Source organism: Lissotriton helveticus, chromosome 5_1, assembly GCF_964261635.1.
Source record: "Lissotriton helveticus chromosome 5_1, aLisHel1.1, whole genome shotgun sequence".
Taxonomy (NCBI): Eukaryota; Metazoa; Chordata; class Amphibia; order Caudata; family Salamandridae; genus Lissotriton; species Lissotriton helveticus.
In genome coordinates, this window is record NC_136065.1 from 1,948,444,237 (window position 1) to 1,948,470,451 (window position 26,215).

The 26,215-nt window shown below is 44.2% G+C and overlaps 1 long non-coding RNA gene across 2 annotated transcripts in view; it reads left to right on the forward strand.

The window, feature by feature from the left end:
- The first annotated feature begins 597 nt into the window (after window positions 1-597).
- LOC144756085 (uncharacterized) overlaps window positions 598-26,215 on the forward strand; it is a 460,097-nt gene continuing 434,479 nt past the window's right edge. Inside the window, exon 1 of one of the 2 annotated variants that reach the window (XR_013595066.1) lies at window positions 598-642. This is a non-coding gene — a long non-coding RNA (uncharacterized LOC144756085). Of the gene's footprint in view, window positions 643-681; window positions 728-26,215 lie in introns of those variants that run through there. The other variant, XR_013595067.1, reaches the window with a different exon arrangement.

Below are 26,215 nucleotides of genomic sequence, written 5' to 3' on the forward strand. Positions count from 1 at the left end.
ACACCAGAAGTATGAATCTCTCTCATGATCCTACGAGGTGATAAGTAACAAAAAACGTGTTATGGAAAACAACCAGGCACAATGACGTCTACCTAAAGCACGAATGCAGCCGGGAAGGCCTAGTATGCTTGGGGCTCTTCATCGCCTTCAGCAGCAAATACGCCCCTTACTACCGTGGAGCGACGGTGCTGTTTATCTGGGGTAGTCACCTCACTCCTTGCCATGTAGGCACACTGCTTTCAGTCCAAGGTTTTTCACCTACAATTACAGTCATGGATTGTTTGTTTGTCTAATGATATCAATGGAAGTACACCACAGCTACAAGCATCCCATCAATTTGAGGTTGAACTTGTCACTCGAACGAGCAGGACTGATAAAAAAGAAGTGGTGCCTCCCAGTCCCTACTCTTTGCCCCAGCTGAGTGCCGCTCCTTCCACATTCGTCAAGCTAAAGTGCTCGCTTACCGGTCCAGAAAAAACTGCGCATGCGTGGGTCAGCCTTTCATGGCGCAGCGTGTTAGCTTATTTTGTGCGTGCGTGAAGGCGCTCTTAAGAACGTTTGTTCCTCGCGCTGCGTCACTTCAACTGCGTCATTTACCAACTGACGGCAGGGTGGCAGAGCTCTCTGCACGCGGTGCTTCGGGTAAGAACGGCACTGGGTCGCCTATTTATGGTCGTGTATGGAAATAAGCATTATTATAGGCAGCAGCCTAAGGTGCCACCTGTTGGTAAGGAGTCAGTATGCCTGCACAGGCCTCGGTGACAGCTGGAATGTGACTTTTTTTCAGGCTATACATGTGTGCGTTCAATGTTTATGTCAGCAACAGAACACTACAAATATAGTTTGACAACCATTAACTTTTATTATTTTCAGTATTTAGCAACTGCTGTTATGTGTGTCTGCTAAGTGAATCAGTAGTGCATCTTAACCATTAGGGTAACTTGCTCCATTTGTCATGTCCATTTTGGATTTCATACAACTTACTCTTAGCTGCCTATTGTCGCAATATCACATATAGCATCTACTAGTCATAGTTTTTAGCCAAAAACACTTTTTTTTACGCTGATACTTCTAATTATTACCAAGATAAACATTTTGTTACAGCCATGAAATCATGCAAAATTTACATATTTGGTGGTATGTGACTTTTACAAAATTTCTCAAGTTTTCGCTGGCATAGAAATTCACATACTTTCTTCCTGCAGGCAGCTGATCTAACAACATATGGTCCTGTCTTAAAACTTTGAAAATAAAATTCTAAAAAGAACACTTCCCAGTTATTCATTCTTAAAATAAATACTTTGACATAGGAGTAAAGATATAGGTTTCGGGCATGGGATTAGGGTTCAGGGCTTGGGGTATAGGATTATGGAAATTAAATTAATTAAGGACATGAGGGTTAGAGGTTTGGGCTCTAGGTATTATGGGTAAGAGGGTATGGGTTTGCAGGTTAGCGGAAGGGTATAGTGGCTGTGGGAGTCAAAGCCCAATAATCACCTGAACCCCAATATTTCAAACACCTCAATTTTCACCCAATTAATTTGACTTCAAAATCATTAATAGATCTTGTGGTTAGAGACTACACTCCCCATAAAAATATACATTTCAGCTAAACTAAAACAGAATACATGTGGCAACATTAATGAATAATTTCCAGACCAGAAAATAAGGCAAACATGGATTTATTACAGAATTATTAATTTATTTGGTACATCATTCTTTTTATGAATAGCCATGAAGGCCCAAATACAGTAAAACAGAGTCATAAAATGTAACGCCAATTAGACAAGTCTAGGCAAAGCCCCAAGATTGACCGGTAAAGCGCAGGAAGACATGCTGCACCTGCTTTGCATCTGTAAAGAAATGACACAAGAACGGAAACAGCTTTTAAGACCACATTTTAATTACAGAGGCATCCGTACACAGAGGCAAGCGGTGCTGGTGTGTTTGGCACCCGAGGACACACAGCTGAACTGCCGTTTGGTAACGTTTCTGAGGCTAGTAGAGAAGAAAATGCCACAACAGCTATAGGCATGCCTCAGCACTAAATTGGACAATGCAATTTTACGGCTTAAATGTAAAAAGGTTAAATGCTGCTAAGCTGTTGTACTAATTGTTAAATCTTGCATTTCAAACATGACAGATCATCCAACTTAAGTGATTTGAACTAATTTAACGGTATTTTACCAATTCTCTCTTTTTACCTTTCTAAAAATTGTAATTTATAATGTAAACTTTTATAATACATTTTTTAGTAAAGGTTTTAAGTAACTAAGCTAATAAAATCAAACTTGAAACCAAGATTGACCTGTGAGTACTGACAGCATCTCATTTAGAAAAGTCTAAGTCACATGAACATAATCTCAGGAAATATGAGAAATCTCCAGAGCAGAAGCAACTCTAGAGACAGCTAAAAAATTACCTCTGCGATTCTAAAGCCCAAGAGGTTTTATATACACATCTTATAACAGATTCTGCAAATTTATCATGGTATGAGCATGGTTAGGGTCGCATTGGCAAACCAGAAACGGCATTGTAATATTTTTAATCTTTAGTACTAACCCATTTCATATGGTAAAAAGAAATCTTCCACCTACCCCCTCAGCAACCGCATGCCGGAGATGTTCAGTGCAAAATGAAACATTTCTTAAACATTGGCTCATAGAATTAGCACACCTTCAATGGCACTTTCAGCGGAAGTCCTTAACTATGATACTTTATGTACACAATAAAAGCCTCATTCACAATACACACTTCCTAACACAGTTGTTCAACTTTGAATCATTGATGTAATTAACATGGTCCTCTGCAGAAACGAGAAGAGAGATCATTTGCAGCAGGACACTGATTGGGAGAAGAAATGAGCAGGAACAAGATGAGCAGCAGAGCATACACTGCTTCCATATTAAAATAAATTGTGTCCCACACAAAAATGTGGCATAACGACTTCACAGTATTAATCATTTTTTAACAAACAAAATGTCAAGTGCAACATCATTAATTCATCAATTACGACACTATGCCTAATTAAAACCCATCAATTTTCAAAAGTCATTTTCACCAGATAACGCACATTTTCAAATTTTCCAAAAAAGCTACTTCAAGGTTGCGTTGTAGTTTTAAAGGAATTTGATATATGGGTATGGTTTTAGGGTTAACAGGTTGGGGTACAAGATTAAGGGTATGTGGTATAGGGGGGTCATAAGTTTGAGATTGTGGTTAAAGATAAAGACATAGGGTTATGGGTTTCAGAAATAGAGTTAAGGGTTTACTTAAAGGGTTAGCCCCTAGCATTACATTTATTTAGTGTCACCATTGTGAATGTCTAACAATGTAAGGTGAGTTGATGATTGTTACAGGTATTTTAGTCTTAACTTTTCCAAATAAAATGATATAAAAAATACAGTGCTGCTTTTTAAAGTAACTACAGCCCTTAGTTCATTTCATTGGAACACACTACAATGCTGAAGTGCTGCAGTTAAAATTGCTGACAACAAAAATTATCCCTTTTCTCAGTGACAAATACAAATACAAATAAACAAGTAACAACCCAAAAATGTTGCAAGAACAGAGAACTCTCAGAAGCAAGAACTGTTCTCCTCATACATTTCTGCCAGTATCGTCCAAGACTTTTGAATGCGAGGTATAGCCGTGCCTTCAATTTGCAATGCATTCCATGAAACTCTCAATAATGTTCAAGAAATTTAACATAACAGTGATTTCACATAACCTTAGTTATGATGGTAAAAGTGAATCTGTAATTCCCAAGTTGCAAAGTACTGATGTCTTTAAATTCAGAACACACTGAAGGTGGCAGACATAGCATAGGGCTGCTTGACAACTATGTAAAAAATACAATAGTGTTACATTTAAGATTAAAGTCCACATTTGTAAAGCGCACAATCACCCGTAAGGGTCTCTAGGCGCTGGGGGCCGTCGGGAAGATTAAGCGAGCTATTGCCCAGAGTCACATGGTGCTGGGCTAACCTGCCGCCGGAGCCGGGGATCCCCAGATTCCAGCGTCAGTCGCCCTGGCCGCGGCGCCACACCTCTCCCTGTAGGTAGATTGTAGCAATTCAATAGACAGCAATGGCTCTTTACATGTTAAGTTCAAGGGGCACTGTTCTAATCTGGATTTTCGATTGTGACATTACCAGGTCTGCATGAAAACATTCAATCTGTACTTTAGAGATGCATGTTCAATCTCCAGTTTGCAATACCAGCACTTTAGCTTACCGGGCTATGTTTCGGATGCAAGGTCAAGGCATTGGCAAAGATGGAAGGATAAGGTGTAGACAAAACAATACCATGCACTGCTAACATTGAAATATATTATGCCATGAAAGTAAAACCTAGAGCGATGTCAAGAAAGAAAATTTAAAGGTGAAAGGGGATACAATCAAAGATGGGAGGAACAATCAACACTGTATAAAGTAGAACTGAAATGAATGAGAAGGTACAGGAAAAACCATCAGAAAGTTAATATAATAGCCATAGTGTTTATAATTTTTACATAAGGCAGAGAAAGAAAAGCCAGAAATGTGAAAATGTTTCTTAACAAGAATATTCAATAGGAAAAGTGAGAGCATTTCTGATATGAACAGGAATAGATTTCCAAAATCTAGGCACGTTACTTGATAAGGATATGTGCATATCTGTGTACAGGTTGTTACATCCCTCAGTCTCCACTCCTGTTGAGAGAGCTATCTGGTGACCATGTGGTCGGTGGTGGACGCCATAGGTGAATATGTCGCTCCTGGATTGTACAGTCTTTCACTACTTGAGTGCAGCTAGTTAGAACCCTGGTGCTTCTACATTAATGTCACGTCCCATCTTGCTTGTCATTGTCCTTACTATATAATACATAGTCTCCCTTCCTGTTTTTTCCTGACTCCATATTCAACTGGCGAGATGTATCCCTTTGAAACAGATGCATGTTCTCAAGTTATGTAAACAATAGCTTCGTATTAGCCAGCCATTTTGTTACCACTCTTCCGGTCTGCTGCAAGCCTGCCTAGACTGCTGTGTATCTGCAGGCTCTTACAGTCGCAGGGGCTGTGAACCAGGGAACACCATGCTTGGACAGCACTCTCACTTTCTGAGCTTCCTAAGCTTGTATATACCTTCAGGTCTCACGCTGAGCCAGAAGTGAAGAGTGTGCCATGATAACTTGCTGGTTAAACCATATATGAGGACGTTCTGTAGTGGATCAGGAGCTGCTTTCATAGGTGTTGAAATGTGGTTGTTAATGGGATGTTACCTGTTCCTATTTATAATTCAACCTAAGCGGGCTATTTGTGTTGCATTTTGTTTAAATGTAGTCATGGAGAGTAAGAAATGTGCTTCCAAAAGAAGGCGCACTGGACATCCTTCTGACTCACCTAAAGATGGACAGGACTTACTATCCCTTTCTCCTGAGCATTGCAGGCAGTTAAAGACAAGGCATTTGCTACAGTCCTGCAAAATGCAACTAAGAAATCAAGAATGCAACTATCTGATGATGTTGAGTGAGAGCCTGAACCTGATACAGGGCAACTAATCCAAGGTTTACACTGGTCAGAGGTAATGCCGCATATTAGGGAAAAGCGTGATTTTCCCTATGGAAGGTCCTTCTACAGCACAGAGGTATTTTTGTGTTCCTATGGTATGTCCCCTGGTGATGCCCTGCCTTTACATCATTAGTAAAATACATTATGATAAGGGAGTGAAAGGATATTGAGAAATCCGGATTCCCGAGGCTTTTGAGTAAAAGGTTGTAATATCTAGGTAAGATATTATAAATCTGGTTAATAGAATCTTAGCCACAGAATGTGATGGGTTAATAAAATAGAACAGTGTAAGAGCATCTTGATGAAGTTTTCTTCAGAGATGAACTTCTTTGCATTTTGTTGACTGGTAATTGTGTTCAGTTAGTGTTAAATTAAATGAAGAAACTATTAGCTGACAAAGGGATTTTACATAAGAAAGATGCTGATTATTATACAGAAATTAATGGCATGGCAGAAAGGCTATACCATATGCTTAAATAAGCTATTTAAATTGCTTATCTAGTGGGAGAAATTGGAAGGATGCTCTGTCCAAAAGAGGGGAAATGTATAATTTAATGCCTCATTCCACTCCTGGTCAGGTACCATTTATTTTGTTGAGAGGAAAAAGACATATCACATGTGCTTCACACTGCGTGGATGGGAAATAAAGATGTTGGAGACATTTTGAGAGTCAATTGGAAAAAAGAAATGGATACATTGCTGGCCCGTATGCCCTACTTGGATGGGGAATAAAGGCGTTGGAGAAAGTTTGAGAGACAATTGATAAAAAAGAAGTGCAGAAGAAATTGTTTTACTCCAATTGTGAAACCAATGTAGTTTATATTAAAAAATATTAGTGTCAAATATTCCTTATGTGCAACAGCAACCTCAGCGGGAGAAATCGCCGATGGCCATGGAAGACTGATGCCACTAAAAGATCACTCATCTCTCATCTATGATTTAAGGGGTAAAACAGTTTGTCCCGGAACTCAATAAGTTGCAGAAAAGGTCTCCAGAAGATGAGAAATTGCTAGTCATTTCATGCCCTTAACCCAAATCCTTCATCTATTATAAAGACCAGCCCCAGTAACATGGCCAACAGACTAAACGCCGTTTAGCAGGAGGGCTCAAGATGTAGGAGCTGTCTTTAGAGATTACCTCCCCTCAGTCACAAATCCCTCTCAGCAACCAAAGACGTCACTCTTAGGGTCTGAAGACATTCCAAGCCAATAATGAAAACCTAGAAGCTTTCGACTCCCTCCGCAACACCCAACCGCATTCATACAGCTCCCGCTTGTCCATTTTCTTATCCCCTGATAGACCGCCCCTCCAAGAGATCACACAAAGAAACCACAAGAACTTGGCCATGCAAGCCAACCTTCCCCCTCCGGACACCATCCTCCACTCCGTCTACCCCTCCCCGAGAGCACTCAATTCTCTCACACCCTCCAAATTTAATCAGAGCCCCGACACAGATGAGGTTCTTCCACCCCCGAACGACCAACACCCACCCCTTCCTTCCTTAATCCATCACTCCCAACAAACAACCTGCGATCATAAGCCGAGACCAATGACTCCTATTTCTCTCCCTCCACCGACACGCACGAGATGACAGCGGGAATCACGCTGAGATTGCCAACCCCCAATACCCAGGACTACCGATAGTGATAACAGGGGCAACACCAAAAGCCAACTCCGAGAGCCCAGCCCACACCCATACCTGACACCCACATTTACTGGAACCACTCACGCAAGGCCGTCCAAGATCCAACGGCCTAGCTCAACCACGACCCCCACCACGACTCAGCCACTGAGACCCAGAAGAAAAAGAGCCGCAACGCCCTCCAGGAACGCCCCTACACTTTCCTCCATAAAGATGAACCAGCTAGTGGCCCTGCTGAAAAACCAGCTAGAAACTGTAAATACTGGGCCTCACCGAAATATTACGGGACCTCACCACACCCAAAAATCCCTACCAGCACCCACATCCGACACCCCCCTTCACCAACACTAATCACTCAAGGCCTCACAACACCCAACGGCTCAGATGGAACACAATCCCCCTCCCAAACCAGGCTCAGAGACCCAAGAGAACAAGAGCCACCATGTCCACAAAGGAAGCGATGGATCTTGCCTCCTCATTTGACACATTCACTACTGTTGCCTCTAGCTCCAAGATCCAGGTGATCACTGGTATGGGAAGAGACTGCCCTCCCACCAGACCCTCAAAGCCCCCAGCCCTCCTCAATAATATCCCCAGGGCCCCCTTAATGAAGAAACTCAAAAACGAGGGATCCAATACCAACTGCATGCTCATTAACTGCAGGTCGGTCTCCAAACATGCAACAGAACTGGCAGAGACGATCCTTACACATGACATAGACATCACGTTCATCACCGAAACTTGGCTAAACAAGTTCTCTCCCCCAATTATTGGCATGCTGGTTCCCCCCGGGCTTCGCTATCATACACACAGACAGAAAAAACCAGAGAGGAGGAGGTTTAGCAATTATACATAACAACAACTTCTCAATGATGGAAACCGATGCCCTCAAATATAACACTTTCGAATGTTTTATTACAACCATTAAGATGAGTGACAACAGAACACTACTATGTCATCTCCTCTACCATCCGCCAAGAAACGCCTCCTCTTTCGGAGAACACCTCTTCGACCTGTTAACTCAATGCTCACTCTATGACTCAAACAATATAATTCTAGGCCACCTCAATTTACACTGGAACGAGTAAAACAACGCTCTAATCAAAACCCTAAACAATCTCCTAAGCAACCACAATCTCACCCAACACTGCATAGACAAAACCCACAACTTAGGCTCAACCACACCTTGCCTGTGGGCTGGTCGGATCACTATATCATTCTGTTCCACTTGAACCAAAAGATCCAAGACCAACTCCGTAAGCAGGACCCTCCACGCTGGGTCAGAAATCTAAGTCAAATTCCCCTTGCAGCCCTGGAAGAAAGGGTAAGCTCCCTTCTCCACAGCAACACAGGTGAGCTCTCAGCAACAAAACTCACCTCACATTACAACACCACTATAAACTTCATTAAGGACCAAGTAGCCCCCCCATAAACTAAAAAGATCTAGGAACATACCTTCTAGATCATTGTTCAATACAGATTTAAACTCAGAAAGAAGAGAACTAAGAGCGGCAGAAAGACTGTGGCAAAATAACCCATCCACAATCATACGAGCTAGTCTCAAAGCAGTAAGAGGGAGATACAAAAAACACATACAAAATGAAAAAACCTCCTTCTTTTGCAATGCCCTTGACAACGCAAAGAACAGACCTAAATAACTATTCAGTCTCATCAGGCAACAAACCTCCAAGCCCCCTTTGACAAAATTTGTGTCTTTCAAAGACTTGTGTGACAACTTTGCCAATTTCTTCAATGACAAAATCTCCAAGAGAGAAGTCTCCTTGGACGTACAAAGCAGTCCCCAGGACAGTAAAACGCCCACTGAGTCAGAAGATATCACACCCAAGCACCCACCTAACTTATGGAAATCTTTCCACCCCATCTCCGAAGTAGAGGTCATCAAAATGATCTCCAACACCAAACCCTGAGCACACGTTGTGGAGCCTATACCTGCCCAACTAGCCAAAAAGCTCTAACTCTCCCTAGCCCCGCACTGGACCAAGATTATAAACAGCTCCTTGAGTACTGGAGTCATGCCTGACTGTCTCAAAACCGGCCAAATCACACCTCTACTTTAAAAAACTGCCTCTGACACAAATGATCTATATAACTTCAGACCCGCCTCTAACTTCCCTTTCCTAGCGAAAATCCTAGAAAGATGTGTTTTCCTCCAACTCACTCAACACCTAGACGGCACCAACCTTCTTGACCCTCATCAATCGGGTTATAGAAAAGGTTGCAGTACAGAGACAGCGATCCTAAATGTAGTAGACGATATTCACAAATCTCTTGATACAGGCCAATGCTGCCTACTCATACTCCAGGATGTATCGTCAGCCTTCGACACGGTTGACCACAGACTACTCATCAAAGCACTTCAAGAAAGGGCTGGTGCAGAAGAGGTGGTCTTACAGTGGTTCACCTCTTTCCTACAGAACCTTACCCAAAGTATAAAAATCAAGAACTTCTCATTGGACCTACTCCCCGTGAGCAGGGGTGTCCCCCAAGGGTCAGTACTCTCCCCACAACTTTTCAACATCTATATGGAACGCCTTACCACCATACTAAAAAAAACAATATTCCCTTCCACCTCTATGCAGACGATACCCGAATCTATCTGGATACCTCCTCCTTCGAAGATATTCAGAGACTGAACGTCACTCTACGAGAAGCCCAGCACTGGCTATCACGCAACCACTTAAAAATAAATCAAGACAAGACGGAAATCCTCCTCATCTCCAACAAAGAGGAGAACCCCCAAATCACAGAATGGATAAAAGCCATTGATGCTCTCAACTACAACCCCACCCTAGCCGATTCTGTAAAATTGCTGGGAATCACTCAGGACCCCTAACTAGACATGAGCAAACACATCAAGAACACCGCAAAGAGCGCCTTCCTCAACCTCAAACTACTCAGCAAAATAAAACCCTTCATCCCGCCGAGCGACCTCAAACAAGCTACTCAATCCCTGGTACTGTCCAGACTGGACTACAGGATGGCAACCCTCACAGGAGCAGCAAAAAGACATCTTGCTCCCCTCAGATCAACTCTGAATGCAGCCGCCAGAATGGTCACCGGAGTAAAAAACATATGTTCACATCTCGCATGCACGCAGAGAGCTAAAATGGCTTCCGGTCGAAATGCGTGCCAACTTCAGAACGCCTGCCTCACGCACAAAGCGCTGCACACAGGGAAACCAGCCTACCTGGCTGCTAAACTCCAGAAGGCCGGTCAGATTAGAAGCCTAAGGAGTACAAACACTCTACTCCTTATTCCCCCGAAAACTCGCAAACAAAAAAACGCCTCTCAATCCTTCGCAGGAAGTGCGCCGAAAATATGGAACTCCTTACCAGTCCATATCAGGAGTAACCCCTCCTACCTAAAATTCAAAAGGCAGCTCAAAGACCTCCTCCTCAACGATCTCTCCCAAACAGATAGCTACAAACTAGCCGCCGAAGACAAGCCAAAGTAGTACTCAGACACTTTGTCATAAATGACCTCTACCTCATTCTCCGCATGACTACCTCCCTTCCCCTCCCTCCCCGGTCGAATCCCATCGTGAGTCACTGTGCTTTTTACGACGACCTTACGCGAGGTGTCATATGTTGTCTGTACATTCTACCGTGATAACTTACCTTACGAGTGACATTCTGCACTCTACGACGATATTATGCGATGCGTCATGAGTCATTGTATATACTAAAATGCTTAATGTATCCTACAAGTCGTTCATGCTGTAAAGCGCTCTGGTACCTTCGGGTCTGGCTAGCTCTATATAAAACTCTTAAAATAAAATAAAAAATAAATTCCAGTAAATCGTAGATTGATGTGTTTTGTCAATCACGGGAGGAGCAATATAACAGATCATTGGGCAGTGCAGATTGCATCAGATGGATATCAGCTGGAATTCAGATGCTCCCTTGCACATTTGTGGTTTCAAAGCATTCCTCTTCTTTCACAACCCAGCAAAAGAGAAACTCTGTTACAGAAAATTAAAAAGTTATGCAAAAAGAGAGACATAATAGAATTTCTTGAAAACTTCAAGAGACCAGAGACTGGTGGAAATCTATAGGTATTACACTGTAAGCACTATTCAAAATGTTTTATCTTCAGACTGTGATTCCTTTAGTACCTCCAGACAATTACTTAATGAATCTTGATCTTTAAAATGCATATTTCCATGTACCACCCATCCATCCTCACTGAAATTCCTGATTTTTAATTTCTTTTTCTATTTCTTTATTACATTTTGCAAATGAATAAAACAATACAAAGAATATCGATTTTGAATAAAGGAAAAAACAGTTGCAGCAAACATACATACATGATCAAAAGATCTTCCGTACAGAGTGTACAGTATTGAAGGGCTTAACAGTAAAGAGTGATGACAAATACTGGGAGACAATCACCATCATCATGAATTACATTGAACACTTTTCAGCGAAACAAGGAGAGTGGGCAGGCCCACCATAGGTACCACCATGACTGCCATTTGATGTATTATCCCAGGCCATGACGCAAGAACTATGCCCACAAGGATAATCAGCAGCTCAGCGCCGCAACCAACCCACTAGGCGCACTCAGGGAGAGGGTGAAGAGAGCCTCACGAAAACCAATTATGTCTTATTAGCCAAATATTCTTGATATAGACTCCAAAAATTCTTAGGGCGGTTCAGGGGAGGGAGCAGTTCACTGTACAGTTCGGTTCGCGTATTGCAATATAACATATCGAGGAACCATTGCACAATGGGAGGGGGGGCTCTGGCCCAATGCATCGCCACTACCCGCTTGGCCAAGAGTAGCCCCATGTCCACTAAGCGCCTAATATTTTTTTGGAGTGGTTTAGAATAGCCAAGCAAAGCCAGCAACGGGTCCGGGTCTAGGGTCTCACCCGCAATCTCGCCAAGTTTCTGCAAGATGATTAACCAATAATTGGCTACCTCTGGGCACAGTCAAGCCATGTGTAAGCAGTCAAGCCATGTGTAAGCACACTGCAGGGACAAAGACCACATCTCTCACACCTCACAGAGTCTCGAAGGCCATATTTGTGAAGTCAGAGCGGTGTGTTGATAAATGTAAAAATGTATGAGGCGGTGCCAGCCGTTCAGGAAAATACGCTGCATGGCCTCGCCGCAGTTGTGCCACATGACATCATCTAGCATTCTGTCGAAATCAGTCTTCCATTCGTGTCTGGCCTTAGTGAAGTGGTGCCTCCGCTAGTCCTCTGTTAGAGAATAAATGTTTGATACCACTTTGCAGGGAGAATCTGCTTTTAACATAAGAGTAAAAGGCATCACTTCTGGGGGCTCAGACAATTCATCACCCAGAGTGCTGCGAAGAGCATGCCTCACCCTGTGATAGTGAAATATAGTCAGAGGGGCAACCTCCTGCCCATCCGAGGCAATGTCGTCCCAATCCCGCCCAACGCTGTTGATAAATAAGTCGCCAATACGCGTAATGTCTAGGGCTGTAAGGGCGCGTTGCGCCCCTGGTTCAAGGAGGATCGGCAGCCAAGCACAACTCAATAGGAATTGAAGATTAATATATTATAGTTGCTGCTTGCTTCTTCAAGATGTTCGACCATGCATGTACAGTGGTATTGATAGAATCCAGCTCACCCGAGCGCCTGCGAGGGTCACTGAACAGAAGCGAAGACAAGGAAGAGGGCGCAGCCGCAACCTTCTCTATGTGCAAATGAGGCGGAGGGATTCGCTGATGTAACCAGTAAAAAACATGCATAAATTGAGCTGCATAGTAGTAAAGTTCCAAATCTGGGGCACCCAGCCCTCCCATAGAGTAAGGTAGCGTTAAAATCTCCCGTCGGACCCGCGGTTGCTTACCAGCTCACGCAAGCTAAATCAGGAGTGATTTAAGTCGCTTAAAAAAGGGGGAGGGAGTATCATCGGTATGTTGCAGAACAAGAATAAAAACTGAGAAAGGACTGAGGAAGGACCACCATTTTCATCAGAGAAACTCGGCTCATGAGAGATAAAGGCAAGTGTATCCACCGGCAGATATCATCCTCCAATCTGGCCACAGCTTTACCATAATTGTCATTAAACACCACTTCAGAGTTGGTGTGAACCGGTTTACCCAGGTAATGCACCAAGTCGGTAGTCCACTGCAACGGAAAATCCAACTTGATGGGATCCAAAGCAGGCGTGAGCCGGGAAAATGACGGTCTTCGCCCAGTTAATATGGAGACCAGAAAATATGCCATAGCGCACCACCTCCCTCAAAACTGGGGAGAGGTTAGACTCGGGGTCCCTAATGTATAGCAGGGTGTCATCCGCATAGGCGGAGATGATTAGATTGTACCCAGGGAAATGAACTCTGCAGTGACTATGGTACTCTTGTGCGCATGCCAAGGGCTCAGCCTCTATTGCATAAAGGAGCGGCGACAATGGGCACGCTTGTCGAGTGCCCCTAGATATTTTGAAGGGGGTTGTAACTACATTACCCATCCTGACCCTGGTGGTGGGAGAATTATACAAGTCAGCCACTAAGTTAGAGAAAAGGCGGGTTTCCCACACACATTCGCCTCAGGACTAGCATCATAAAATCCCACTCAACCGAGTCAAAAGCCTTCTCAGCATCTAAGAATACTGCAGCTGCTTGAACTTCAGGTTTAATATGCTGAATTGCCCCAAAGACTGTACGCTGATTGAGCGTGAGTGTGCGACCAGGCAAAAAGCAGCCTGTTCAGGGCTGACCAGGGTTGGAACTAATGGGGCCAATCGATTGGCCAACACTTTAGCAAAATGTTTTGTGTCCACGTTCAACAACGATAGCGGCCTATACGATGAGCACTCATCAAGTGGTTTTCCCGGTTTTGGAATGGTGACCAGCATGGCCTCCCGCATCGATGACGGCATCCAACTCTCTCACATCTCTTCAAAAAGTGATATCAAGTGAGGGACCAAGAGATCCCTAAACTCCTTGTAAAATGCTATAGTGAGGCCATCTTGCCCGGGAGCGCTCCCTGCTCTCATAGATTTAAGCGCCTGATGGATTTCCCAGGCCTCAAAGGGTCTCATTAAGTATTCCCTGTGCCCGTCTTCCAGCCAAGGAAGCTTGATGTATTCCAGGTACTCTACCACACCGTCCCCTCCTCTCTGTAGTCGGGACTGATATAAGTTGGAATAATAATCCCTAAACCTGTTAGTGATGGCTTCTGGATCCTGCAGGAGCTCGCCAGTGTCTGAACGGAGTTCTGTGACTCCAGTTGTCTCCCGCTTTACCTTCAGGATGGCTGCAAGCATGGCACCCGGGCGCTCCCCCTCGCCATACTTTTTGGCAATAGCGTATTTGCTAAGAAACTTGACCTCCCTGTCCGCCTTTTCGTGATACTCTGCCAATGTGTCCCATAGTTCCGCTGTCGCCCGTTCAGTGCCTCCCTCTTGGACCTCACGATCGAGGGTTGCATGTTTCTGTTGCAGGTTTTTCAGTTGATTCCTGATAGACCGGAGCACTCCTGAGTGTTTGGACATGGCTATCCCCCTTATATACACTTTGAAAGCTTCCCATGTGGTGGAGAACAGCGGAACAGAGCCAATATTAGTGTCAAAAAAACTCTCAATAGATTCTGCTAATTCCACCCTGAGGGCGTAAGGCGGGAACCTCCACGTAAAGGGTGCTGGTCGCTTAGACGGTGTCTCCAGCCATAACTGGACAGGGAATGATAGGAATATGAGCGCAGGCAAAGTTTGCAGCTATGAATAACTGCGGAAAGGAGAGTGGAGACAAACCAGTAATCCATCCTGGTATACAGGTTATGAGGGGCAGAGTGATGTGTGAATCCCCCAGGCCCTCTGTTTCTTGAGTGCCAGACATCAATCATATTAAGTTCCGTCAGAGCGTATTCGACGGCACTGGGCGCACCTGACTGCCTCCACACTTGGCCCCCGGAGCGATCCAGCACCGGATTGAGGACACAATTAAGATCCCTTCCCCAAATCAGTGGAAGGAATGCCCAGCATTGTAAGTGTGTCAGCACGTCCCTGTAGAATTGCGGATTTTCAAAGTTCGGGCCATACACATTGATAGTTATGAACTCCATCCACCTCCCCTTAATCTTAGAAATAACGAACCACCCCTCCCTGTTCGTTTCCAGGGCTTCCAGAGATATGTCACCCTTACTGTTGACCCATGTCAGCACCCCACAGGCGTGGATAGGAAAACCAGCAGCGTGGAAGACGCCATGGAGACTCCTATGGGTGAGCATCTGCGAGTCAATAGGCAGGTTGAGGTAGGCAATCACCCTCCTGGTTTTCCGAAAGTCATTGAGGCCCCTAACATTCCAAGTTAATAGTTTCAAACCATCACCTTAGGACCACATGTATAATTGTAACAGCATAAGCCCTCCCGCCACAGTTAAGGAGAGAGAGACAGTCGGATCACCCTTGTAAGCAGAAACACTTGTGTTGCACTTTGAAAGTACCATGCATATACTGCATCCAGAACAAAACAACCCAAAAACAAACATAGCGTATCAAGCCCCACCCCCTCCCACGCCATGCAATCCCCAACTGAGCATTGACAAAACCCTCCAGCCCTCCCCCACCCTACCAAAACCCATTTCCTGCAAAATGTAGACAGTGAGTAACACACCGGGCGGATGTTACCCTCAGCACTTTAAAGAACAAAGTGAAAAAGTGCAAATTGTAAACCACAGTGCAACCATTAAACACTATTCAGATGCTTCCGTCCTGAACAGACGCCCAGCCCCCCACCCCGCCCAACACACAAAGCGGCCATTAAACAGCCGGAAAATCAACCATGAATGCAGGGCCCAGTGCAACTTAGCAATATAGAAATACTAAACAATACTTGCAGTATGCCGGGGCCATAAATTATATAGAACAGTAACCATCACCCAGACCCGGGATTCAGGCCGAGGGGAGCAAAGGAGGAAAGAAGTACAACTGGACAAGAGAGGACCAGTCCAAGCGATAAGGCGTGCACCAGCAGGGTGCAGCCGGGGCTGCATTACTCCTCGCCACCTGAGCCCCGCCAGCCGCCCCCTCCGGTCCCATTGAGCCCCGACTGCTTGCAGAGGTCTTAGGCAAATCTTTCAGTACTTTCTGAAGAGATTTCAGATCGAGAAAGATCTTGGAGTGGCCATTTTAGCCTGACTGGGTATAGCATAGCGTAGTCTATATTTTGGTCTTGCAACCACCGTTTCAAAGGAATGAATTGGCGTCTAGCTTCTTGAACTTTTGCTGTAAAGTCTGGAAAGAGGGAGATCGAGGAACCCTCATAGTGGAGTACACCAATAGCTCTAGCTTGTGTCAGGGCAGCGTCTCTATCCCTGTAATTGAGGAGCTTGGCAATAACTGGCCAAGGCGGTGCCCCCGGTCGAGGTCGGGGGCCCAGAGTCCTGTGCGCCCACTCCACAATGAACATTTCGGAGAATATTTTGCGACCCAGGAGTGTGACCAGCAGTTTTTCAACTAATAACTCCATATTGCCAGTGGAGGTCGTCTATGGCATTCCCGGGATGCGTAGGTTACTCCTCCTAGACCTCGCCTCCAAGTCATCAGCCTTTTCTTGCAAGGCAAATTGTTTCTGCGAGTCACTGACCTCCGTCTGCGCCTCCTCTACTTCAGTGACTCATCGTTCAGTCATGTCGATGCGCTTGCCATGCTTATCTCAGCGTCCAGTCATTCTGTCCATACGATTTGCAAGGGTGTCAATCTTGCTGTCAATGGTAGAGAGACTTTTCTGCAGGCTTTTTTGCTGCTTCAGGTCTCTCATAGCTTCCTCAGACAATCTTCATGGTCATCCGTGGAAGGGGCGCCTTCTGTATCTCTAGATCGGGACTTGCTCGGTTCAAATTGCAGCTTTGACTGGGTCTTGTCAACCATGCACATTATTGCCGGAGAAGTAGCATGAATCGCTCACTATCTCAACCAGTGGTACTACTCCTCAGATCTGGAAGGCAGAGTGTGCCACCACTCTCCCAGTGGCTGCAAATGGGTTTACAGGCACAGTGAGTCCCCTGGCACACAATAGGCGAGAGAAAGGCAGAGGCGGCACACCACAGGGCACCAGCTAGCACGGCTCGGGCGTATACCCGCGCGAGGAGCCGATATCAAAGAAGGGCAGCAATTCGCTTGCAGCCACAACTAGCCCAGCACCACTGGCTTGTGCTCCTCAGAGATCAAGGGACCACACTGCTCCCGGAGCGAGGACTAGGCACATAAAGCTCCAATAGTGGAAGATTCAGACCCTACCCTAAACCGGGTCAAGCAATGGCAAACAACCACTTAAATGAAGGGACCAAGCCTCAATCATCCATGCATGGGCTGCCCGCCACACCCTTGCAGCAATGTTCCTCTTGGATCTCAGTGCCGCTTTTGACACTGTAGCGCATCACACACTGCTGCAGTGTCTTTAAAAGTGAGGAGTGAGAGGCAAAGCATGGATGTGGTTGGAATCATTTCTTACAGGCCGCAGTTTCCAGGTCGCACAGGGACAGTTCAGGTCCAAAGAAATAAAACTCAAGCAGGGAGTCCCACAAGGCTCCAGTCTCAGCCCCACTTTATTTAATTTGTATATGGCCCCTGTTAGAGTGATCACAGATAAATGTGGGGTTGAGACAGTGTCGTACGCAGACGACACGCAACTGATTGTGACGCTGACGCAACCAGAGGAGCTTTGTGCGGCAAATTTCGCGAGGTGCTTGCAGGAGCTGGCCAAGTGGATGGCGGACAACTGCCTCCGTCTTAATGGAAATAAGACAGAGGTATTAATCGTAGGTAAATCTCCATCAGTATGGACCTCAGCATGGTGGCCGGACAAGCTGGGTGGATTGCCCACACCCAGCAATCTAGTGAAAAACCTAGGAGTTTGGCTGGATAAAAACTTATCCTTCGACCACCAGACCAAACAAGTGGCAGGCACTTGTTTTGGTACACTACGGGTCCTTAGGAAAACACTGGACCTCATGCCTATGTCGGTACGCCAGACCCTAGTCCATGCCCTGATAACATCCAGGCTGGACTATGGAAATGTACTATATCTAGGGGCCAGCGAAAAATGCTTATCGAGACTGCAACGTATACAAAATACGGCGGCCCGTTTGATCCTACAACTACCTAGAAGGGCATCATCACAAAAAGCTTTGAGGACCCTTCATTGGCTCCCTATCAGGGAACGGGTGACGTTTAAGGCCCTCTGCATAGGACATCGTATCCTCCATGGGAGAGGCCCTAGGTACCTGCATAACTATCTTAAGCCGTACGAGCCCACCCGCCAGTTAAGATCCTGTGGCACGGGGCAGGTGCAGGTCCCGAAGGTAAAAAGAGCTAGAATGGGTGGAAAATCTTTTAGAGCCATGACTGCTAGGTTATGGAACAAGCTGCCAGAAAGGCTGCGCTTGGAAACATCGGAGCTCACATTCCGTAGAGAGCTTAAAACAGCCCTGTTCCCCAAACCTCAGTGCTAGAAGTAGGTTTCCTTCACTATCAGACCCAGATGCTAATGGAAGCAAATGCAGCAACCAGCGCGGGGACACACCTGCTGGTGTAACCAAGCGCTCTATAAAATATATAATAATAATGTCAGAGGCCTCACTGCTGCCGGCCACGAAGCGCTGCTTACCGTCCCTCACGCTTCTTACCTAGTCCCAGAGGTACAACGCACGCCGCAAGGCAGTATCCAGGCTTCCAGAGTGTGCAGGATCAGAGCCTCAGGCGGGGCTGCACGCTCCTCAGCGGCGTCCTCGCGCTCTACCCTCACAACATGGGTGAGTAGAGTCTCCGCTATCCAGAATCGGGCGCAAGACATCTCTCGCCCCCCGGGCCGAGAGGAATCTGGGCACTCCAGGCTTGACCTCCATGCCCTCGAGAGCTCCGACGCAAGTGGGGCCGCCTAGCAGTGCAGCAGCAATGGCCTCGGCGGGCCTCTCCCCACTGTAGGATTGACGCACTCAGTGCCTTCTTCCCGCCGCAGATCACACCGTGCGGCAGGGATCACTATGAGGGGCTGCCGGTTCCTCAGGCGCTTCAACGTCGGGCAGGCGGCCGCGTGACACACCAGCGGCCGCTCCCAGGCTCGTCCAGGCTGGGGAGGCGCCAAGTCTAGGCGGCTCCACAGACGCGCTCCGAGGCCTTGGTCCGCGACAGCAGCACCGTTGCTCCCTACTGAGCACCAACCGGCTAAATCGGTGCTGCGATCATCTGCTGCTGTTCGTCATAGCTCAGGAGGGGACAATGAGGCATGGAAGCCGGATAAGTTCAGGATAGTAGCGGTGGCTGCACGAAGCTCACTCAAAGCGTGGCCATCTTAGGCTTCGGCAAGCTCCGCCCCTGAAATTCCTGAATTTTACTCTGTATTTTAGAGTTTTGTGCACATCAACAGTCCTCACGGAGGTAATTGCCCCTGTGGTTGCTTACGTCCAATTGAAAAGGGTCAAATCATTTCTGTACCTTGATGATTGGCTTATCTCCGTTCCTTCTTTTTTCAAGACAAAAAAAGGATTCGATGTTGATGTGCAATATTATCTAAAGTTTTCGTTTCATCCTAGGGGCTCATTTTCGGAAAGTGCTGGGGGGAGTCTTCCTGCTGATAGAGAGAATGTTCACAAACTACCAGTACTTACATCCCCTTCAGGAAAGGGACTTGACTTTTTGAAAGTGCAGGGTCACTTGACTGTTCCACCGGCGGCTGTTCCGAGGACAGAATTATACTTGAAACTGCTATGTCTGCTCCTTCAGTACTGTGTCCCTGAAAATTGGACATGACAGCTCAGATCCCAATGTCAGATTGCCTAAGACAACAGATGGAGTTGTGCTTTTCTGAGAGTAATTTAATATTGGGAGCCTCTCTTGCCCCTCTGTCTTCAGTAGTCATAATAACTAATGCCAGCTAGCCGTGCTGGGGAACAACATTGAGAGATCACAAAGACCAACGGAGGTGGTTTCAGCAAAAACCAGACGAGTCTTCGAACTGAAGTAGTTATCTGCGGTTTTCATAACACTGAAATTTCCTCCCAGTGATTCAGGGTTTAGAAGTCTTGATTCTCACGGGCCGTCAAATAGCAAAATCTTACATTACATGTTACACATTCATTCAAATGGTTATACGGCGTCCCATATTCTCTCTCCTCTCAGGGTGCTGAAAAAGAAGAATCAGGCTGAGGGGCATAAGTGCTTCTGATCGCACCTTACTCATCAATGAGACCTTCGTTTTGTAGTCAATGTCATCGGGTAAGATATCCACCAGTTCACCTTTTATTTTCACCATGTTCATTAACATGGCAGCCTTTTCTACACCAATCATTCTTACACCTCAGGCTTAAGAATATTTAAACGTTAGCATTAAGAGAGATGGGGTGCTCAGAGACAGTGACATCTTCTATACAGGAAAGTCAACATCAATCTACAAGACAATCGTATGACAATGGTTACATTTCTCTAAATGGTGCAAGCAAACAGGGGTTAGTCAGTGTATGCTTCAATCCTTTTAAGATATTAACGTCCTTTATGACCATTTTTTTTTAGAAAAGAATATGAGCCTTTACCCTCAGGGTGGAATGAGCAGCTTTTAAAGGTATTTTAGACCCGCTGAATTCTTCGTCATTGTTTAAGATATTGACCTCCAGGCTCTTTCAGGGTGTTACTCAACAGCACCCTGATACTCTTCCTCTTTGCAAGTATGGTATTTTTCTTCCTTTTGGTTTTGAAAGGTTTACAGTCTGAACCCTTGCTGCCACTGGGTTTCTCTTTTTTAACTTTTAAGATTGCCTTTTTATTGACAGTTTCATCTGCTAGTGGGTTGAGAGAGTTAGTTTCTTGAAGTGTAGACTCTTTTTACCTTAAAATCCTACCTGACAAAGTTATCCTAAGACTTAAGCCTGGCTTCATACCCAAGAAAAACTCTTAGTTTCATGGGTTACAAGATCAAGCTTCCCATTTGTGTTCCAGATCATTTGTTTCCAGAGAAGATAGCTCTTCCAGGGGTGTGGAATTTATTAAAATATCTACTTGTCCATGGGACTGGTTGCTTCATAAATCTACTTGTCCTGTAACAAAATCCACTTGTCTATTTGGTGCCATATAATGCAGAGACAAATTATAGCAGCAATCTCATTATATAAGAGCCCTGCTATAGCCTCTCTGATATGCCAAGGCCCATACCATAGTAGTGTTTGAATATTTGTAATCCCCTTATGTTACCACGTTTCCGCAGATCTACATACTGGGGCTGAAGGTAGTAGTAAGAGTAGTAAGCAATAGTTCCAGGGTTAGAATGCCCTTTTGAGTCTGTGCAAACCTACTAATTTATATGTTTTAAGGGTTTTCAACAACTCTTCTCTACTCTTTTGCAATACTGAGAAATGTTGGAAATTTACTCCGGACAGTGGCAGACGTCAACCTTCTTCCAGAGTTGGGAAAAAAGTGAACTCGCAAGCACTCAGATTTTCGCATGAACAAATCTACACATGCATATTTGCTCGTGCTAAAATGCAGTTCATAAATATTTTTTCTAGGAGTACTACTTATTGGCCCACTTCTGTAAATTCTGGGGAATTCACGATAGCGGTATAGCTGCACTTAATGCAAGGTCATGTACCATGGGTGCACTTTTAATAATTGAGCCCTTAATTTGGTCTGGCATTGACCATGACCTTTTGCGTTTATTAAAATTCTTCCTCCCTGTATCAGCTGGCTATACTGTGGGCGACAGCATTCTGCTCTTTCACAAGGAGCATATCGGCATACAATAAATCAATCAAATAAATCAATCAAAAACACTTTTTAAAATAGTGAAAGAGCTGGCTGGCTCAAATACCTTACAAACCCCGCCAGATCTCAATAAAATACAATGTGACCAACTAGCCACCTTCTTTGTAAATAAAGTGGACAAAATATATCAGGGCATTGAACAAGCACAAAATTAACAGTATAAGGCATATATGGATGTTCTTAATACCTTTCCTGATAAACTGAACAACCAAACTGATATATTAGGACCTAAGGTCTGTGATAGTTCTATCGCCACACTAGAAAAATGGCCCATGCTTAACATCGATATCGTTGTTGATTTACTCAATACGATTAAATCAGGTTCGCCTAGAGACCCTTTGCCATGCCCAGTCCTAAAAAAACTAAATAGGAAAGCCATGAACGTCATCACCGACCTTTTAAATTCATCCCTTCAGGAAGAACATGTACCTGATGAATGGAAACATGCAATGATTCATCCCTTACTGAAGAAGGTTGATGCTGACCCAAACCTGCCCTCCAACTTTCGGCCAATCTCCCTTCTGCCCATTTTTGCAAAAATTCTGGAGAAACATGTGCATCGCTCTCTCAAGGAATTTATAACCACGCATGACCTGTTGCCCTCTCATCAATCAGGTTTTTGCTCGGGCTTCTCTACTGAGACTACCTTGTTAGGTGTAGCTGAGAATATCCGAGCGTTGATGGATAGAGGAGAAACGGTGGCACTAGTGCTTCTTGACCTCAGTGTCACTGTGTCATATGCGGTACTTATGCAGACACTCCACTCTATAGGCATTCGTGGCGCTGCCATTAATTGGATCAAATCATTGTTAGAAAATCGTACCTTTCAAGTCTTTTCTCAATCTGCCTGTTCAGACACCCTGACTTTTAAACATGGAGTACCACAAGGCTCGATTATGAGTCCGTTACTTTTTAACTTATATATGAGCCCGCTTGCTAAAGTAGTAGAAGAGACTGGATTGCAAATGTTTTCCTATGCTGACGATTCTCAGCTTCTCTTCTCTCTTTCCTCTGCGGAAAGTGATAATCCCTCTATTTTAAAACTAGGTTTGGGAAAGATTGCAGGGTGGATGCAAGACAACTTTCTCAAACTGAACGGTGATAAGACCGAGCTAATTGTCCTGGGAAAAAACAAAGAACTTTGGGGACCCCAACACTGGCCATCTGAAATGGGTACTCCCCCGATTCCAACTTCGCAGGCTCGAAATCGAGGTGTCATAATCGACGATTCATTGAATATGCATCAGCAAGCTGTGAAGACATCGGCCACTTGTTTTGCAATACTAAAATGGCTTAAAAAAATTTGCTGGATGCTACCGGAACACACTAAGAAAACGGTCATCAATGCCTTAATAACATCTAGGCTTGATTATGGCAATGTGTTATATTTGGGAGCAAAAAAGGCAACGATCCGCAGATTACAAACAGTGCAAAACGCAGCTGCGAGACTGTTATGGAAAATCCCTATCTCCTCATCCACCTCCGAATACATCCGAGAGCTGCATTGGTTGAGAATAGAGAATCGGATAAAATTTAAATCTCTGTGCTTTATGTTTAAGATCTTCACAAAAACAGCCCCCAAGTATTTACAAAAACTAGTCCGTCCCTATCATCCCTCTCGGATTTTGAGATCTGCAACAGCCAATCATTTTGTCATCCCTAAAATAAAACTTTCACGCATGGGTGGTAAATCCTTTGCATTTCTTGGACCATCACTTTGGAACGCTATGCCACACGCTTTGCGTTCTGAGGTGAGTTATGTGAAATTCAGGAAAGCCTTAAAAACCTGGCTGTTCAACATCTGAAAATGCCTGTCCTGCTATCTACTACTGAATCATTAGCGCCAGGAAACCCTTTGTTGGGTAGCTGTCTGCGCTATATACGTTAAATAAATAATAAATAAATACAAAGTAGTTTTGTTCAGTGCCAGTAACTACTGTGGCAGTGTGTACTTTTTGAGACCAAAAACTATTTTTGCTTTTGCCAATGTTTGTTATAATGGTGAGGGCCCGGCAGCTCCCACACCAATAAGGGTTTACAAAACCCATGCCAAAATAAGTCACACATTGACAAAACTAAAAAGCTGACCACCAATTTCAGACTTACTGGCTTTGCCAGTGCTTGTTTTTTTTGTTTGTTTCCCATAATCTTATTGAAACTTGTTACACAGATTTTCCATTAGGAATATTTCTGAGATATACTAGCATACATTAACACATGTTACTTAAATGATGCTGCAACGAAATGGTACCTGAAATATTACAGTAATGTAATAAAATGTTTTTTTGGTGATTTCATTTTTTTATCAATATATTTTGAAAGCAAAGAATCGTCAATCTTAATTTCAAGCTCCTGCAAATATTTGCATCAAATCAGAAAGCATTCTGGGAGCATTATACACAGTCTCATATTGCTAAACGTTGAAAACGTGTGTACACATTTATATACTAGAACCACTGTCAGTAGCGCAGTCATAGCTTACAACATTTACTTCACCCTAATAATAAAGTCTTTCAATTAATGAACCATAAATACAAGTTTGAACAGCATTAACATATGGACAAAAATATTACCTTAACTGCAGACAGTGCCCTTCCCTGATCCATAATGTGGTTGTTATAAATGAAGATGGAGTCGTAATCCAGTAAATGAAGTTTATTCTTCTTGAAGGTAACTCCACCCGTCATGAACGTCTGGTCTCCGTGAAGCCGGTGGTTACAATGGCAAACGGAAAGACTCAGGCGTCCATGCGCGAGAGAAGTAATTTGAATCAATACATAGTAAGCACGGGCCGTGGCTCGTGTATATACATTTTGAAAGATAACAATATTATTTGTAGGCTTTGGCTCGTGATGTAGACGCGAGTCATGTTCACGAGCCAAACCCATGTCAAAGCGGCGAGGCGAGTCAGGCGCGAGCTAAGCTCAGTATTACACCACCTTCCCCCTTATAACAAAATTAAAAAGAAAAGACAAAATTTAGAATTTAATGAATTCATTATACCTCTCAGGAGCTCTGATGTGCCTGCCGAAAGAAGAGACTTTCGTGTGAATAGGGGTATCTTGGTTAATGATAACGTTTGGAGGATCTAATGAACTTTCCCTATGAAACTGCTCTGAAGTATTAGGGTTTTGTGAGCAAGAATGGTTAGGGACACCTGAAATTGTAGGTGCATCCATCCAAAAACTCCAATCCAAATTATCAGGTTTAACATTATTTTTTCTATTTTTGATAATTTCTGCTTGGTGTTCAGAAATTTTCACTAATTGGCGTTTGTTCCACCAACCCTTTTTTCCTAGAAAGGCTGCTCCTTTACTTACTTTAATTACCTGAACAGGTGCAAAAAATTTTGAACGTCCTTTAATTATTCTACCTGGGTTTTTTATTAAAACCCAGTCACCTGCCAGCAGGTCTATCAATTTACTATCAGAGGTTCCATCATATTGTAATTTCATTTGACACTGTTTTTCTAGAACAGTTTTCTTGACAGAATCCAAATCAATAGTTTTATTGGTAGTGTTTTGGTGTAACCAGGAAGGAAATAAAACAGAACGATTCTTTCTACCTCTCAGTAATGAAAATGGGGTGACCCCAGTTACGCAATGAGGGGAGGTATTATAGTGCCAAACTTTTTGTTTTATGAACTCATTTACATTGTAACCGCAAGAGATCGCTGTCTGGACACCCTCCTTGATTACTTTATTTCCCCTCTCTACAAGACCATTCGACGCTGGAGAATAAAGGGAGACTTTGAGTTGTTTAATGTCCAATTTTTCCAAAAATTTGCACATTTTATCTGAGACAAAATGAGTCCCGTTATCTGTGACGATAAATTTGGGAGATCCCTCCAATTCAAATACTTTTTTGAGAAAGGTTATGGTGGAATCTGAATCAGGAGATTTAACAAAATCAAAGTACATCCACTTTGAAAAATAATCCACCAAAAGAATAATGTACTTATTTTCTTGTTGGATAATGGAATATGGCCCTGAAAAATCTATTCCAACTTTCTCCCAGGGAGAGTTAGGGAAATCTGTCGGGTGAAGGGGGACTTTCAATGTGCGCCAATGTTTGTCGGATAATAAACACTCTGGGCAAGAGTCAATCAAATTTTTAACCTGTACATCTATTGCGGGCCACCAATAATGTTGTTTAATGCGCATGGAGGTTTTAGTTGTCCCCAAATGTCCTTGGTGGGCCTTATTAATAATAGACTCTCTCAATTTAAAAGGTGGGACAAATTTCTCACCCCTCCTTACTACGCCGTTCTC